Genomic DNA, 15,627 nt, shown 5'->3' on the forward strand with positions numbered 1-15,627 from the left:
GGCCCCGATATGCCTAGGAGCTGACTTCTCAACAGAAACACTACAAGCCAGAAGGGAATGGCAACAAATATTCCAAGCCATGAAAAGCAAGGGCCTACAGCCAAGGCTGCTCTACCCAGCTAGGCTCTCCATTAAAATAGAAGGGGAAATACAGAGTTTCCCAGAAAAGAGAAGACTAAAAGAATACATCTCTACCAAAACAGCACTCCAAGATATGCTAAGGGGACTGGTTTAAGATGAAGGATAAGAATGAGAGAGAGAGGAACACAGGTACAAAGAGAAAAGATGAGTAAGTTTCTATCAGTAATATCTCTCAATGTGAATGGACTAAATGCCCCAATCAAAAGACACGGGGTAGCTGAATGGAGAAGAAAACATGACCCACACATATGCTGCCTACAAGAGACCCACCTCAGAGCAAAAGACCTACACAGATTAAAAGTAAAGGGGTGGAAAAAAATATTCCAAGCAAATGGGCATGAGAAAAAGGCCGGGGTTGCCATACTTGTATCAGACAAAGTAGATTTCAAAACAAAGGCCATAAAGAGAGACCCAGAGGGGCACTTTTAATACTTAAAGGAAGAATCTATCAAGAAGACATCAACATTGTAAACTTATATGCTCCCAATATAGGAGCCACCAAGTTTATAAAGAAATTGTTGGATGACTTCAAAAAAGATATAGACAGCAACACACTGACAGTAGGAGATTTCAACACCCCACTGTCAAAAATGGACAGATCTTCCAAACAAAACATTAATAAACATATTGTGGCGCTGAATGACACACTGAATCAAAGAGACTTAACTGACATATATAGAACCTTACATCCCAAAGAAGAAAAATACACATTCTTTTCAAATGCTCATGGCAGTTTTTCAAAGATAGACCACATGATAGGACACAAAGCAAAACTCAGCAAATTCAGGAAAATTGAAATAATACCAAACTTTTTCTCAGACCACAAGGGGTTGAAACTGGAAATCAACCTCAAAGAGAAACTTCAAAAACTTGCAAACTCATGGAGACTGAACAGTAGACTGTTAAACAATGAATGGGTCAATAATGAGATAAGAGAAGAAATCAAAAAATTTCTGGAAACAAATGAAAATGAACAGACAACAGTCCAAAACCTATGGGACACAGCAAAGGCGGTCCTGAGAGGGAAGTTCATAGCAATACAGGCTTCCCTAAAAAAGATAGAAACATTTCAAATAAAAGACCTAACACTACAACTTCAAGAACCGGAGAAACAACAACAAATAAATCCCAGAGCAAGGAGTAGGAAGGAAATAGTCAAGATTAGAGCAGAACTGAATGACATAGAGACGAAAAGAACAATTCAGAGGATCAACCAATCCAGAAGCTGGTTCTTTGAAAAAATAAATAAAATTGACAGGCCTTTAAGCAGACTCATCAAGAATAGAAGGGAGAGGACCCAAATTAATAATATCAGAAACGAAAGAGGAGAAATAACAACGGATACCACAGAAATACAAAGGATCGTCAGAAACTACTATGAACAATTATATGCCAAGAAATTTGAAAATCTTGATGAAATGGACAAATTCTTAGCAAAGTATAATCTTCCAACACTGAAGGAGGAAGAAACAGAAAGCTTGAACAGACCGGTAACAGCTGGGGAAACTGAAGCAGTAATCAAGAAATTCCCGGCACACAAAAGCCCAGGGCCTGACGGTTTCACAGGAGAATTCTACAAAATATTTAAGGAAGAGCTAACCCCTGTCCTTCTCAGACTATTCCAAAAAATCCAAGAGGAGGGAAAACTCCCAGACTCTTTCTATGAGGCCAGCATCATCCTGATCCCAAAACCAGATAAAGACCCTACAAAGAAAGAAAACTACAGGCCAATTTCACTGATGAACATAGGTGCTAAAATCCTCAACAAAATATTGGCAAACCGCATCCAGCAATACATTAAAAAGATTATCCACCACGATCAGGTGGGATTTATCCCAGGGATGCAGGGATGGTTCAATATACGCAAATCAGTAAATGTGATACATCACATAAATAAAAAAAAAAGACAAAAACCACATGATCATCTCGATAGACGCAGAAAAAGCATTTGACAAGGTACAGCACCCATTTATGATCAAAACACTCAGCAAAATGGGAATAAAGGGGGCATTCCTCAACGTAATAAAGGCCATATATGAAAAACGTACAGCCAATATCATACTCAACGGGCAAAAACTGAAAGCTTTCCCACTAAGATCGGGAACACGACAAGGATGTCCACTCTCACCGCTTCTTTTCAACATCGTACTGGAAGTCCTAGCCACAGCGGTCAGACAAGAGAAAGGGATAAAAGGCATCCAAATAGGAAAGGAGGAAGTAAAGCTATCATTGTTTGCAGATGACATGATAGTGTACATAGAGAACCCTGTAGACTCTACCAAAAAACTCCTCAACCTAATAAGTGAATTTGGCAAAACAGCAGGATAAAAAGTCAACATTCAGAAATCAAAGGTATTTTTGTACACCAGCAATGCAATAGAAGAAGAAATCAGAAAAAAAAATACCATTCAATATAGCAAGAAGAAAAATAAAGTACTTAGGCATAAATTTAACCAAAGACGTAAAAGACTTGTAGAGAGAAAACTATACAACATTGAAAAAAGAAATTAAGGAAAACACAAATAAATGGAAACATATACCATGCTCATGGATTGGAAGAACTAATATCATCAAAATGTCCATACTACCCAAAGCAATTTATAGATTCAACGCAATCCTTGTTAAGATACCAATGATATATTTCACAGAAATAGAACACACATTTCAAAAATTTATATGGAACCATAAACGACCCTGAATAGCCTCAGCAATTTTAGAAAGAAAAACAAAGTAGGAGGGATCACAATACCGGACATCAAACTCTACTACAAAGCCACTATACTCAAAACAGTCTGGTACTGGCACAAGAACAGACCCATAGACCAGTGGAACAGAATAGAAAGCCCAGAAATAAGCCCAGGTCTCTATGGGCATCTAATATTTGACAAAGGGGGCAGAAGCATAAAATGGAGCAATAATAGCCTCTTCAATAAATGGTGTTGGGAGAGCTGGACGGCTACATGCAAAACATTGAAATTGGATCATCAGCTGACACCATACACAAAAATAAACTCAAGATGGATAAAAGACTTAAATATAAGTCGCAACACCATCAAAGTCTTAGAGGAGAACATTGGCAGGAAACTCTCAGATATCCCACGCAGCAATTTTTTCACTGATATGTCTCCTAAAGCAAGGGACATAAAGGAAAGAATAAACAAGTGGGACCTCATCCAAATAAGAAGCTTCTGCACGGCAGAAGAAAACATCAGCAAAATGAAAAGGGAGCCAACCCTATGGGAAAATATATTCGCTAATGATACATCAGATAGAGGTTTGATCTCCAAGATATATAAAGAACTCACTCGACTCCACTCCAAAAAGACAAACGATCCAATCAAAAAATGGGCAAAGGACCTAGGCAGACACTTTTCCAAGGAGGAGATACAGAGGGCCCAGAGGCATTTGAAAGGATGCTCAGCATCAATAGCCATCAGAGAAATGCAGATCAAAACCACCATGAGGTACCACCTCACACCGGTCAGAATGGCCATCATAAACAGATCAACAAACAACAGGTGCTGGCGAGGCTGTGGAGAAAAGGGAACCCTAGTACACTGTTGGTGGGCATGCAGACTGGTGCAGCCACTGTGGAAAGCAGTGTGGAATTTCCTCAAAAAGCTGAAAATGGAACTGCCTTTTGAGCCAGTGATTCCCCTGCTGGGACTATACCCTAAGAACACCAAAACGCCAATACAAAAGAACCTATGCACCCCAATGTTCATAGCAGCACAATTTACAATAGCCAAGTGTTGGAAGCAACCTAAAGGCCCATCAGTAGATGACTGGATCAAAAAATTATGGTACATATACACAATGGAATACTATGCAGCAGAAAGAAAAAAAGAACTACTAAACTTTGCGACAGCATGGATGGAACTAGAGAGCATTATGCTCAGCAAAATAAGCCAGGGGGCGAAAGACAAATACCATATGATCTCACCTATAAGTGGAACCTAACCAACAATACAAAGATGCAAGGAAAATAAGACCAGCAACACTGAAAGGAAAAGAAATCAACAGAGACAAGAGGGAAGGAGGGAGGGGGGGTGGGGACAAGGAAGGGAAGGGGAAAGTCAAGGAACATATAGCAAGGACTCATGGACAAAACCAAAGGGGAAGAGCTGAGGGAGGGAAGGAGGGAGGGGGCCAGGGAAAGTGGTGGGGGGTAGGCAGAGACAAATGTATTTGAAGAAATAAATTAAAATAAAATTTAAAAAAAATAAAAAAATAAAAAAAATAAAAACCTGCACAATGTGAAAAAATAAATAAAAAATAAAGGGCCAAAACATAAACTTTTATTTGCAGCCGCTTACCCTGGTCTCTGGCAACGGAGGAGGCAGAGTGGGCTAGAGACTCCTGAGGGACTGGGGAAGGAGTCTTTGGGGAGAGAACTGAGAGTAGCTGGCAGGATCCAGGTGCTGACTCCTGCCCCATACAGCAGCTGCTATCTGGCTCAGGCAGACCATTCCCCTGAGCGGCAACAGCATGAGAGGACCCAACAACCCCACCCCCAGGAGAGACTCTACCCTACCCTGTGCTCTCTAAGTCTGACTGCTGAGTGCAGAGTGACTAGATTAACAGCTGAAAGAGACAGCCTCAGACAGTAGGTTCCTGAAAGTCTCAAACAGACCGCCTAAGGTCAGACAGGGTCAACATCTGACATCATCACAGGCAGAACGAGAAAGAAAAAACAGCAGTCTCTTACCATAGAAATTCACACCACAAAGTCAGGGGATCAAGACAGATCAATTTAAGAAGCAGAAACAAAAAAGAAGAGTCTCACAAATAATGGGAAGGCAAAAATAAACAGCCCTCATTCGAAGAGAAAGAAGGAATCCCCAGAAAGAGAACTAAATGAAATAGAGGCAAGTAAACTGTCAGCTACTGAGTTACAAACAACGGTTCTAAGGAAGCTCAATGAGCTCAGTGAGCTCAGAGAGAATTACAAAAAACTACAGGGAAACCATGAGGAACTTACTGCAAACTATATCAGCATGAAAAAGGACATAGAAACTATCAATAAGAGACAAGAGGAAATGAAGAATACAATTTCTGAATTGAAGAACACAGTCGAAGGAATCAAAAGCAGGCTAGATGAAGCTGAGGACTGAATCAGCGAGCTGGAGGTCAAGGTAGAAAAAAGCTCCCAGAAAGAGCAAGAAAATGAAAAAAGACTCAAAAAGAATGAAGAGGCACTGAGGGAAATGCAGGGCAACCTGAAATGTAATACTATCTATATAATAGGGATACAAGAAGGAGAAAAAGAAGAGAAAAGGATATAGAATCCGTGAAAAATTAATGATGGAAAACTTCCCTAACTGGAAGAGAGAAAAAGTCACCCAAGTCCAGGAAGCACAGAGGGTCCCATTTAAAAAGAATCCAGTGAGGCCGACTCCAAGACACATCATCATTAAAATGGCAAATATCAAAGACAAACAGAGAATCCTAAAGGAAGCAAGGGAGAAACAGGTAATAACATATAAGGGAGCCCCGGTACAGCTAGCAGCTGACTTCTCAACAGAAACACTACAAGCCAGAAGGGAATGGCAAGAAATATTCCAAATCATGAAAAGCAAAGGCCTGCAACCAAGACTGCTCTACCCAGCAAGGCGTTCAGTTAAAATGGAAGGCGAAATAAGGGGTTTCCCCAAGAAAAAAAGGCTAAAAGAATACACCCCACCAAAACAGCATTGCAAGATATGTTAAAGGGGTTGCTTTAAGAAGATGAAGAAATAGAGTGTAGGAACAACCAGTTGCTCTCATAGTCACCAATACTTGACATTACCAATATTTTTAATATGTATTAATCTGATTGTGACAATGATGTGTTATTTTAACCCTTTTTAGATGTGTTGCAAACACTTTCCTATTCTATTACTTGTCCTTTAACTGTTTTATATGTATATTATAATATAGTCTTAAATGTTTAATATAGTCATTTGTCAATATTTTATAGTGTCTGGGTTTGACTCTTTTACATCAGGGTAAGAAAAATATTATTTTGTATTTTCTCCTAACATGCCTTAGATTTTATATATGGATTTTTAACTCACCTGAATATTTTTTGTATAATGTGTGAAATAAGGCTCTATATTTGTTATATTTCAAGTAATAGTGGTCCATGCGCCTTATTTGTTGAATAAGCCTTATTTTCCCCATTGATCTGAAATATCAATTTAATCATATATTACACTGTCAGATATATATATTTGTTTCTAGAATGCTCATTTTATTTCACTGGTCTACTTGATTATTTTTTGTGCTGGTGTCATGCTGTTTTAATTGCTGAGACTATAATTGATTTAAATTTTTTAATATTTTATAATGGTTTTATCATTTAAAAATAAATACAATCGATCTACATTAAAAAAAATGGTATCCTAGGGAACAAGACAGATAAGTTTATATAAACTCCAAGATTATATGTATCTTGTACATGTGAGGTGAGAGACACACAATTCCTAAGCCACAGAATATAGGAAGCACTTGTTTTAAATGTATTCTCAGCTGTTATAAAAAGTAAGTCAATCCGAAGGTCACTACTACAATACAACTGTTTACCACCTTGACTGTATCCTTTTTTTAAACTGATCACAAAAGATGTAAAAACTTCAGAATTCAGACTGCATTTGAAAAATAAAATAAGGAACAACTGCTAAATACACCCTGAAATTCTGGTATACTAATTTTTATTAAGGAACACTAGGGGTCGCTAATGTACCAAGAAAAGCCTAATGGTCCCTTATAAAATTTTGGGAGCTCTATTTTATATATTCCAAAGGACAAGAATTTAAAATGTTCTATAATAAACCAAATCCCTGTTCAACTCATCATTCTATTTATTAAATCACATAATCTTATTATCATAAGATAATTTATCTTCATGGTAAAAGATTACATCAAAATAAGAATTTAATTCCTTTCATGAGTACAATTAAAAACTTTTTGCAAATTCATTCATGCTTGGATATTGAGCACATAAATTTTTAATGTTTCCTAAGTAATGTAACCATTTAGCTTCAGCTAAATTTTATTTTCTAATACAAGATATAATATATGCTAATGTTAAAATCAAACTAAGGTCCAACTTAGCAGAGCCTCATGCTCAGAGTTCAAGAAGATAGTAGAACTGGACAAATATGTAAAGAAACAAGCATAGATAAATGAGCTGATTTGATCTATGCGATTAAAGTGTTTAAAAGTGACTAAAGTGATTAAAGTGATATGTGATGAGCAGTAAGACTTGGGTGATACTAGTGGATGATACGACAGATGAAATGTGTTAATTCCTTGAAAGGAAGATTACTGCAATCTAGTAGTAGAATTAAGACATATATAACAATCACTATAATACAAGGTAGAAGATGAAAGTAAGTTCAGTAATGCACCTGGGAAATCCAGAAAAGTACAGCTACCTTCCAGTCCCAGGAAGTTAGGGAAGAATTTATGAAGACAGCATTTGAGCTATACTTTCAGGAATGGGTAGACTTGGGCCATGAAGAAACAGATGACAAAGAACTTAAGTACATAGGAAACAATAAGAAGTGCAACCATAAAGGGAAAACAGCAAGTAGTTTTTTAATGGTCAAGAAAATTAAACTGTTTGAAACTCCACATAAGTCCTGCATAGCAATTAACCCACTACCTTTACTTTTTACTGTTTTACTGTAAAAGGTACTTTATTCTCAGCATTAATAAGACTCCATATCTGGTTCACAAGTAACACACTAACACATAGACTGGAATGATGTAAAATATCCTAATTCATGCATGCTTACCACATACTTAAAGGGCTGGTTAATGATAACATAAAAATTAGTTAAATCTAGTCATTAGAATAATGAAAAGTATACAATGTAATGAATGTATTTAACTCATGATAAATATACAACTCTTCCAATTATGGGATTATAAAATAACCTTTAGGGGCACATGAAGGCGCAGGTGGGCAGGAGGCTGCTGCAAGCCTAACGTGTGACTGTGAATTGGTGTTCTAGAACTGGACCACCACTGGGCCCAATGTAAAGTCTTGACAGTCAGATTTTAATTATTGGGGTTCCAAGATGGCTGCAGAGTATCTAGAAGCTCTGCCCACTTGCTCACGTGAGGGTGATATTGCTGGTGGTCAGGGGGTTGCTTGTTTTGGTTTTGTTTTTGCGTTGTTTTGCTGTGTTCTGCCAGCACCTATACAACAGCATACAACCTGCGGTAGGGGTTGAGCATCTTGCCAGCCAGATGGAGGGGGGTACCCAGCAACAAACAGGCCAATAATAATCAGGACCCAAATACAACAGAGGGGTCCACATAACTCACAGAGGTCATTCCTAGAGCATCCAGATGAGGAGAGCAAGGAGGCTGCACCGCTGGGTCTCACAGGGCTCCTAACACACAAGGCTGCTCCACAAGACAGAGTGTCAAAGCGAATCAACTGATACAGAGAAACAAACACAACAAAACACCTAAAATGGGGAGACAAAGAAACAACCACCAAATGAAAGAAAAGGAAGAATCTTCAGAAAAAGAATGGTTAAGTGAAATCGAGGCAAGCAATTTATCATAGAGTTCAAAGTAATGGTTATAAGGATGCTCAAGGAACTTAGGGAGAACTATAAGGAATACAGTGGGACCTACACCAGCATGAAAAAGGACACAGAAACCTTGAATAAGAACCAGTTGGAAACAAAGAATGCAATATCTGAAATCAAGAACACACTGGATGGAACTAAAAACAGGCTAGATAAACAAAGCAGAGGATCAAATCAGTGAGTTGCAAAGAAGGTAGAAAAAAAATACCCAATCAGAACAACAAAATGAAAAAATACTAAAAAATAACAAGGATAGTTTAAGGAAGCTTTGGGACAACATGAAATGAAAATTTCATATTCGCATATTCACATTACAGGGATTCCAGAAGGAGAAGGAAAGGAGCAAGGGATAGAAAACCTGTTTGAAAAAATGACAGAAAACTTCCCTAACTTGGTGATGGAAAATGTCATGCAAATCCAGGAAGCACAGAAGGTGCCAATGAAGATGAACACAAAGAAGCCCACTCTAAGACGCATTACAATCAAAATGACAAAATTTAAAGACAAAGAGAGAATCTTAAAAGCAGCAAGGGAGAAATAGTTACATACAAGGGAGCTCTCATAAGGCTATCAGCTCATTTCTCAACAGAAACACTACAGAGCAGAAGGGATTGGCACAAAATATCCAAGTAATAAAAAGCAAGGACCTGAAACCAAGACTACCCTAACCAGCAAGGCTCTCATTTAAAATGGAACGCAAAATAAAGATCTTCCCAGACAAAAGAAGGCTAAGAGACTACATCTCCACCAAGCCAGCAATGCAAGAGATGTTAAAGGGGCTGGAAAAAGGAGAGTAAGGAAGAAGAGGCAGAGGGGGAGGAGGGAGAGGGAAAGGAAGAGGGACAACGGAGAGGGAGAGGGAGAGGGAGGAGAGAAAGGGTGGGGGAGGGAGAGGGATAAGAGGAGAGAAGAGAAGGGGAGAGGCAATTAATTTAACCAAGGAGTAAAAGACCTGTGCTTGGAAAATTACACAACACTGAAGAAAGAAATTAAGGAAGATACAAATAATTGGAAGTATGTACCATGTTCTTGGATTGGACGAATTATCATAAAATGTCCATACTACCTAAAGCAATCTATAGCTTCAATGCAATTCCTATTAAAATACCAATGGCATATTTCACAAACTGAGAAAAAATACTTCAAAAATTTATATGGAACAAAAAAGACCCCGAATAGCTACAGCAATCATGAGAAAGAAGAAAAAACTTGGAGGGATCACAATACCTGATATCAAACTATATTACAAAATCATTGCAATCAAAACAGTCTGGTATTGGCTAAGAACAGACACATACATCAATGGAACAGAATAGAGAGCCCAGAAATAAACCCATGTCACTATGATCAATTAATATTTGACAAAGGGGGCAAGAGCATACAATGGAGTAAAAATAGCCTCTTCAAATAATGGTGTAGGGAGAACTGGACTGGTACCTGCAAAAAAAATTAAACTAGATCACCAACTTACACCATATACCAGAACAAACTCAAAATGGATAAAATACTTAAACATTAGTCATGATACCATAAAAGTCCTAGAGGAAAACATGGGCAGTAAAATTTCAGATATCCCATGTAGCAACATTTTGTCAATACATCTCCTCGGGCAAGAGAAAGAAATGGAAAAATAAGTAAATGGGACTCCATCACATTATAAAGCTTATGCAAGGCTAAAGAAACCATCATCAAAATGAAAAGGGAACTGACCATACAGAAGAACATATTTGTCAATGATACATTGAACAAGTGTTTGATCTCCAAAATATATCAAGAACTCATATGGCTCAACACCAGGAAGACAAACAATCCAATTAAAAAATGGGAAAAGGACCTGAACAGATACTTCTTCGAGGAGGACATACAGAGGGCCTATAGACATATGAAAAAAGGCTCAACATCACTAGCCATTAGAGAGATGCAAATTAAAAACACAATGAGATATCACCTCACACCTGTTAGAATGGCCATCATCAATGAATGTACAAATAACAAGTCCTGGCAAGGATAAGAAGAGGAAACCCTAGTGTACTGTTGGTGGGAATGCAGACTGGTACAGCCACTGTGGAAAACAGTATGGAGTTTCCTCAAAAAATTAAAAATGAAACTGCCTTTTGACCCAGCTATTTCTCTGTTGGGAATATACCCTAAGAATCCCAAAACACCAATTCAAAAGAACTTATGCACCCCTATGTAAATAGCAGTGCTATTTACAATAGCCAAGTGTTGGAAACAGCCTAAGCCTCCATCAGTAGATGGACGGATTAAAAAACTGTGGTACATTTACACAATGGAATATTATGCAGCACCAAGAAAGAAGGAATTCCTACCCTTTGTGATAGCATGGATGGAACCGGAGACTATTATGCTAAGGGAAATAAGTCAGTGAAAGACAAATACTATATGATCTCACTTATAAGAGGAATCTAATGAACAAAATAAACTAATGAGCAAAACAGAACCAGAGACATGGAAACGGGACAGACTGACAGCGGCCAGTGGAAAGGGGGTTAGGGGGAATGGTGGAAAGAAGGGGTAGGGAGACAATGAATGTGTATCAGTGACCCATGGACGTGGACAATGGTGTGGGGACAGACTGTGGGAGCAGGGGGGTGTTGGATGGAGGAAGACAAAGGTGGGAATATTGGGACAACTGCAATAGAATAAACAATAAAAAAAATAACCTTTAGGGATCATTTGGAATATGATCAATAATCAGAATACATAAGAAATACAAGGTCTGTTCAGAAAGTATCCAGCCATGTAATATGAAAAATTCGTTGAAGATACAAGATATAGGAGACATTATACATAGCACAATGACGCCTCAATCCCCTTCAAAGTAGGCACCTTGGGACCTCCCAATCCCCATCAGCTGCCCCATGATATTTTCCTGAATCTCATCAATGGTCTAAAATCTCTTCCCTCTTAAAGGTGATTTTAGTACAAAAAGCCAGAAGTCACAAGGTGCCAAAGCTGGTCTGTAGAAGGGCTGAGTCACTTGGGTGATTTGATGTTTCGCCAAAAAACTCTGCATGAGACGTGATGTGCAGGCATGTTGTTGTGATAAAGCTGCCAATCACCAGTTGCCCATAGCTATGGCCTTCTGAATCATCCAAACAGGTACCATGAGAGAATGTTCAAGCTTAATACAAAATCTGATGCAGATTTGTTGCCCTATTCACTATGTAATTTTGAATATGACAGCCACATTATACACATACTCAATGACATCTACCACCCCCATTGACTAGTACAGTGAAGAGGTCATTGTTCACGCATGCGCATTCCAGTCCACTTGCCTTGGCTGCCAGGTTACATCGATGTTGCACAAACCATTCTCATTATGTTAACAACAGCTAGACTTTTTCCAAGCAGACCTCGTATACCTTATGTCATAGTTAATTTACCAAATCATTCAAATAATCAAAAAATTATTAGGAAAAAGGAATGATGGAACTTTTCACTATGGTGTTGTAAAGAGATCAGAGAACTGTCATTCTAAAAATTAGTTATAAAACTGGACAAAATTACAAAAATCTCATTTCATGGTGCTGGATATGTGCTAAGTACAAAAAAAAAAAAAAAAAGAAAAAAAGAAATTGAGAGGCACACTCAGCAGGAACCAGAACTTCAGGTAAGAGCGCCAGGAATCTTTAGCCATCTAGTCACAGGCTATTTCAATGTCTGACCCCTCCCCACAGAAGTTTGACCAGGCTAGGGTTGTCAGTGAAAACCACTAGCTTTGCTGCCAGAGGGGATTGACTTGATTTGGAGCAAAAGTCCAAGAGGCATTTTCATAAATTAGCAAATTCAGTATGAAACAAACAGGAAACCTGCAGGTCTGGTAGCATGAGGCTGCTTTTCCCATTAAAGTGTATTAATTTTCAATTGGTGCTATAATGAATTAGCACAAACTTGGCAGCTTTAAGCATCACAAATCTATTATATTACAGTTCTGTACTTCAGAAGTCCAAAATGGGTCTCACTGGGCTAGAATTAATGTGTTAGCAGGGCTGCATTCCTCTTGGAAGCTGTAAAGGAAAACTCATCTCCTTGCTTTTTCTAGCTTCTAAAGGCGGCCCACATCCCTTGGCTCATGGTACCATTCCTCCCTTTTCCAAGCCACAAATGCTGCATCTCTCTGACCATTCTCTCAGAGGCACATCTCCCTTTCAACTCTGACTCTTCCGCCTCCCTCTTATACTTTTAAGGACCTTGGTGATTACAATGGGCTCACCCAGATAATCCAGATTAATTTTCCTCTCTTGAGGTCAGCTGATTACCAACCTCAATTCCATCTGCAACTTTAATTTTGCCTTACCATGTATCCCAACATACCCACAATACAACACTCTCTCTATTTGGTAAAACAACCAACCTGAAAATCAGTTAAGATACAGCCTTATCAATTAACTTAACCTGAGGAACATTTATAGAATACCCCACCCTGATAAAAACAAACAAACAAACAAAAAAAAAAAACCATTATCCAGGATAGATCAAATGCTATACTACATAAATTAGAAAATATCTTGAAATGGAAAAAGAAACAACAAAAAACAAAAAACATATGTTCAAATTTATTACATGCAGCTAAAAGGAAAAATTACAGCTTAAAAAAATCCCTCTACTGAAAAAGAAAAACTCATATCAATAATATAAGTCTTTAGTGAACAAAAAGAGGAAGAATAAAAAATGAAAAGAAAGCAGAGGAAAAAAATAATGATTAGAGCACAAATCAATAAAATAAACAAAATACAGAAAGGCTATGACACCAAATGTTAGTTCTTTGAAAAGATCAATAAAATTTATAAATCTTTAGTCAAACTAACGAAAGCAAAAAAATACCCAAATTACCAAAAATAGGAATAAAATATTGCCAATCCTATAGATATGGAAAGAATTATAAGAGAATATTATTGCCCTGGCTGGTATGGCTCAGTGCATTGAGCACTGGCCTGCAAACCAAAGAGTCACCGGTTCAATTCCCTGTCAGGGCACATGCCTGGGTTGTGGGCCAGGCCCCCAGTGGGGGGCACATGAGAAGCAGTCACACACTGATGTTTCTCTCCCTCTCTTTCTCTCTCCAAAAATAAATAAAATGTTTTTTAAATGATTATTAACTTTATGTCAACAAATTAGACAACTTAGGTGAAGTGGAAAAATACCTAGAAATACAAAATAACAAAAACTCAGGACGAAACAGAAAATCTGAACAGAGCTATATAAAATAATTAAATTGATTTAGTAATTTAAAAATCTTCCTTCACAGAAAGTCCAAGCATAGATGACTTTACTGGTAAATGTCACCAAATATTTAAAGAAATACCACCAATTCTTCATGCCCTATTTCAGAAAATAGTGGAGGGAAGAACACTTTCCAGCTCATTCTATGAAGCTAAACAAACATACCTCAAGAAAACTACGCAGCAATATCTCTCATAAATACAGACCCAGAAAACACTTAATATTAGCAAACAGACTCCAGTAGCATATAAAAAGAATTAGTAACCAATACCAAATGGGATTTATACAGAAATGTAAGGGTGGTTTAACATGCCAAATCAATTAATGGAATACACCATATTAATCGGCTAATGAACAAAAATCACATGATCTCAAAAGACAGGAAAAACATTTGACATCTCTTCATGACAAAAATTCTCAATGAAATAGAAATAGAAAACTTCCTCAAACTTATAAAGAGCATCTAAAAGAAAGTTATAACTAACATCATGCTTTTTGGTAAAAGACTAGATGCTATTCCCCTAAGATCAAAAAATAAGGCAAGGATTTCTGCTCTCATCATATTAATTCAGTATTTCAACACAGTAATGGAATCTAGGTAAGAAAAACAAAGAGGGGGAAAAGCATCCAGATTGGAAAGGAAAAAGCATATTTGTCTTTATTTGTAGATGATGTGATCAAGTATATAGAAAACGCTATAGAATCTACCAAAATCTAATAAAACTAGTAAGTTCAGCAAGGACAGAGAATACAAGATCAACATTAAAAACTGTTTTTCTACATAGTAGCAAAGAAGAAAATTAAGAGGAAAATTACATTCAAAACAGCATGAAAAAAGAATAAAAAAGTGCAGGAAAAGATTTAACAAAAGGAGTACAAGACCTGTACATTGAAAACTTCAAAACATTGCTGAGAGAAATTAAAGAAGATGTAAATAAATGGCGAGGCATTTCATGCTCATGGACTTGATGACTCAATGTTTTAACATGGCATTTCTTCCCAAGTTGATCTACAGATTCAAGACAACACAATTTCTATCAAAAAGTTGTCTTTAGAGAAATTGACAAGATGATCCTAAAATTTATACAGCCATATAAACTTTTGACTAAGAATAGCCAAAATACTTTTTAAAAGAAGATCATAGAAGATCACTCAATATCAAAACTTAATTATAAAGCAGCTGTAATAAAGATAGTGTGATACTGGTGTAAGGACAGGCAGACAGAGAATAAAAGTGCAGAAGTAAACCCCTACATTTACGGTCAATTCATTTCAACAAAGGTGCCAAGGCAATCCAAAGGGCAGTCTTTCCAATAAAGTGACAAAATTTTTAAAATGTGGTATATCCATACAACGAAGTATCATTCAGTCATAAAAAAAGCTAATTACTGATACATGCTACAGCATGGATGAACTTCAACAATATTATGCTAAAAAGCAGCCAGATACAAGTTTGCATGATTCCACTTAGAAGAAATTTCTACAAATAGCAAATATCTAGAGACAAAAAAGCAAATTAGTAGTAGCCTGATGCTTGGAAAAGACACAGTGAATGAATGCAAATAGGCATGAGGAAAATTTTAGGGGGAGATGGAAATGTTCTAAAACTGGACTGTGGTGATGGTTGCACAAATGTGTAAATGAACTA

At 37.4% G+C, this 15,627-nt stretch overlaps 1 protein-coding gene across 2 annotated transcripts in view; it reads right to left on the reverse strand.

Annotated features, from left to right (window-relative positions):
* The window catches only part of OSBPL1A (oxysterol binding protein like 1A), a 216,890-nt gene that overhangs the window by 168,523 nt on the left and 32,740 nt on the right, over positions 1-15,627 (reverse strand). The window lies entirely within an intron of this gene.

This window comes from Pteronotus mesoamericanus, unplaced genomic scaffold (genome assembly GCF_021234165.1).
Source record: "Pteronotus mesoamericanus isolate MK-2021 breed Mesoamerican mustached bat unplaced genomic scaffold, CSHL_Meso_final contig_74, whole genome shotgun sequence".
In the NCBI taxonomy this organism is placed as follows: Eukaryota; Metazoa; Chordata; class Mammalia; order Chiroptera; family Mormoopidae; genus Pteronotus; species Pteronotus mesoamericanus.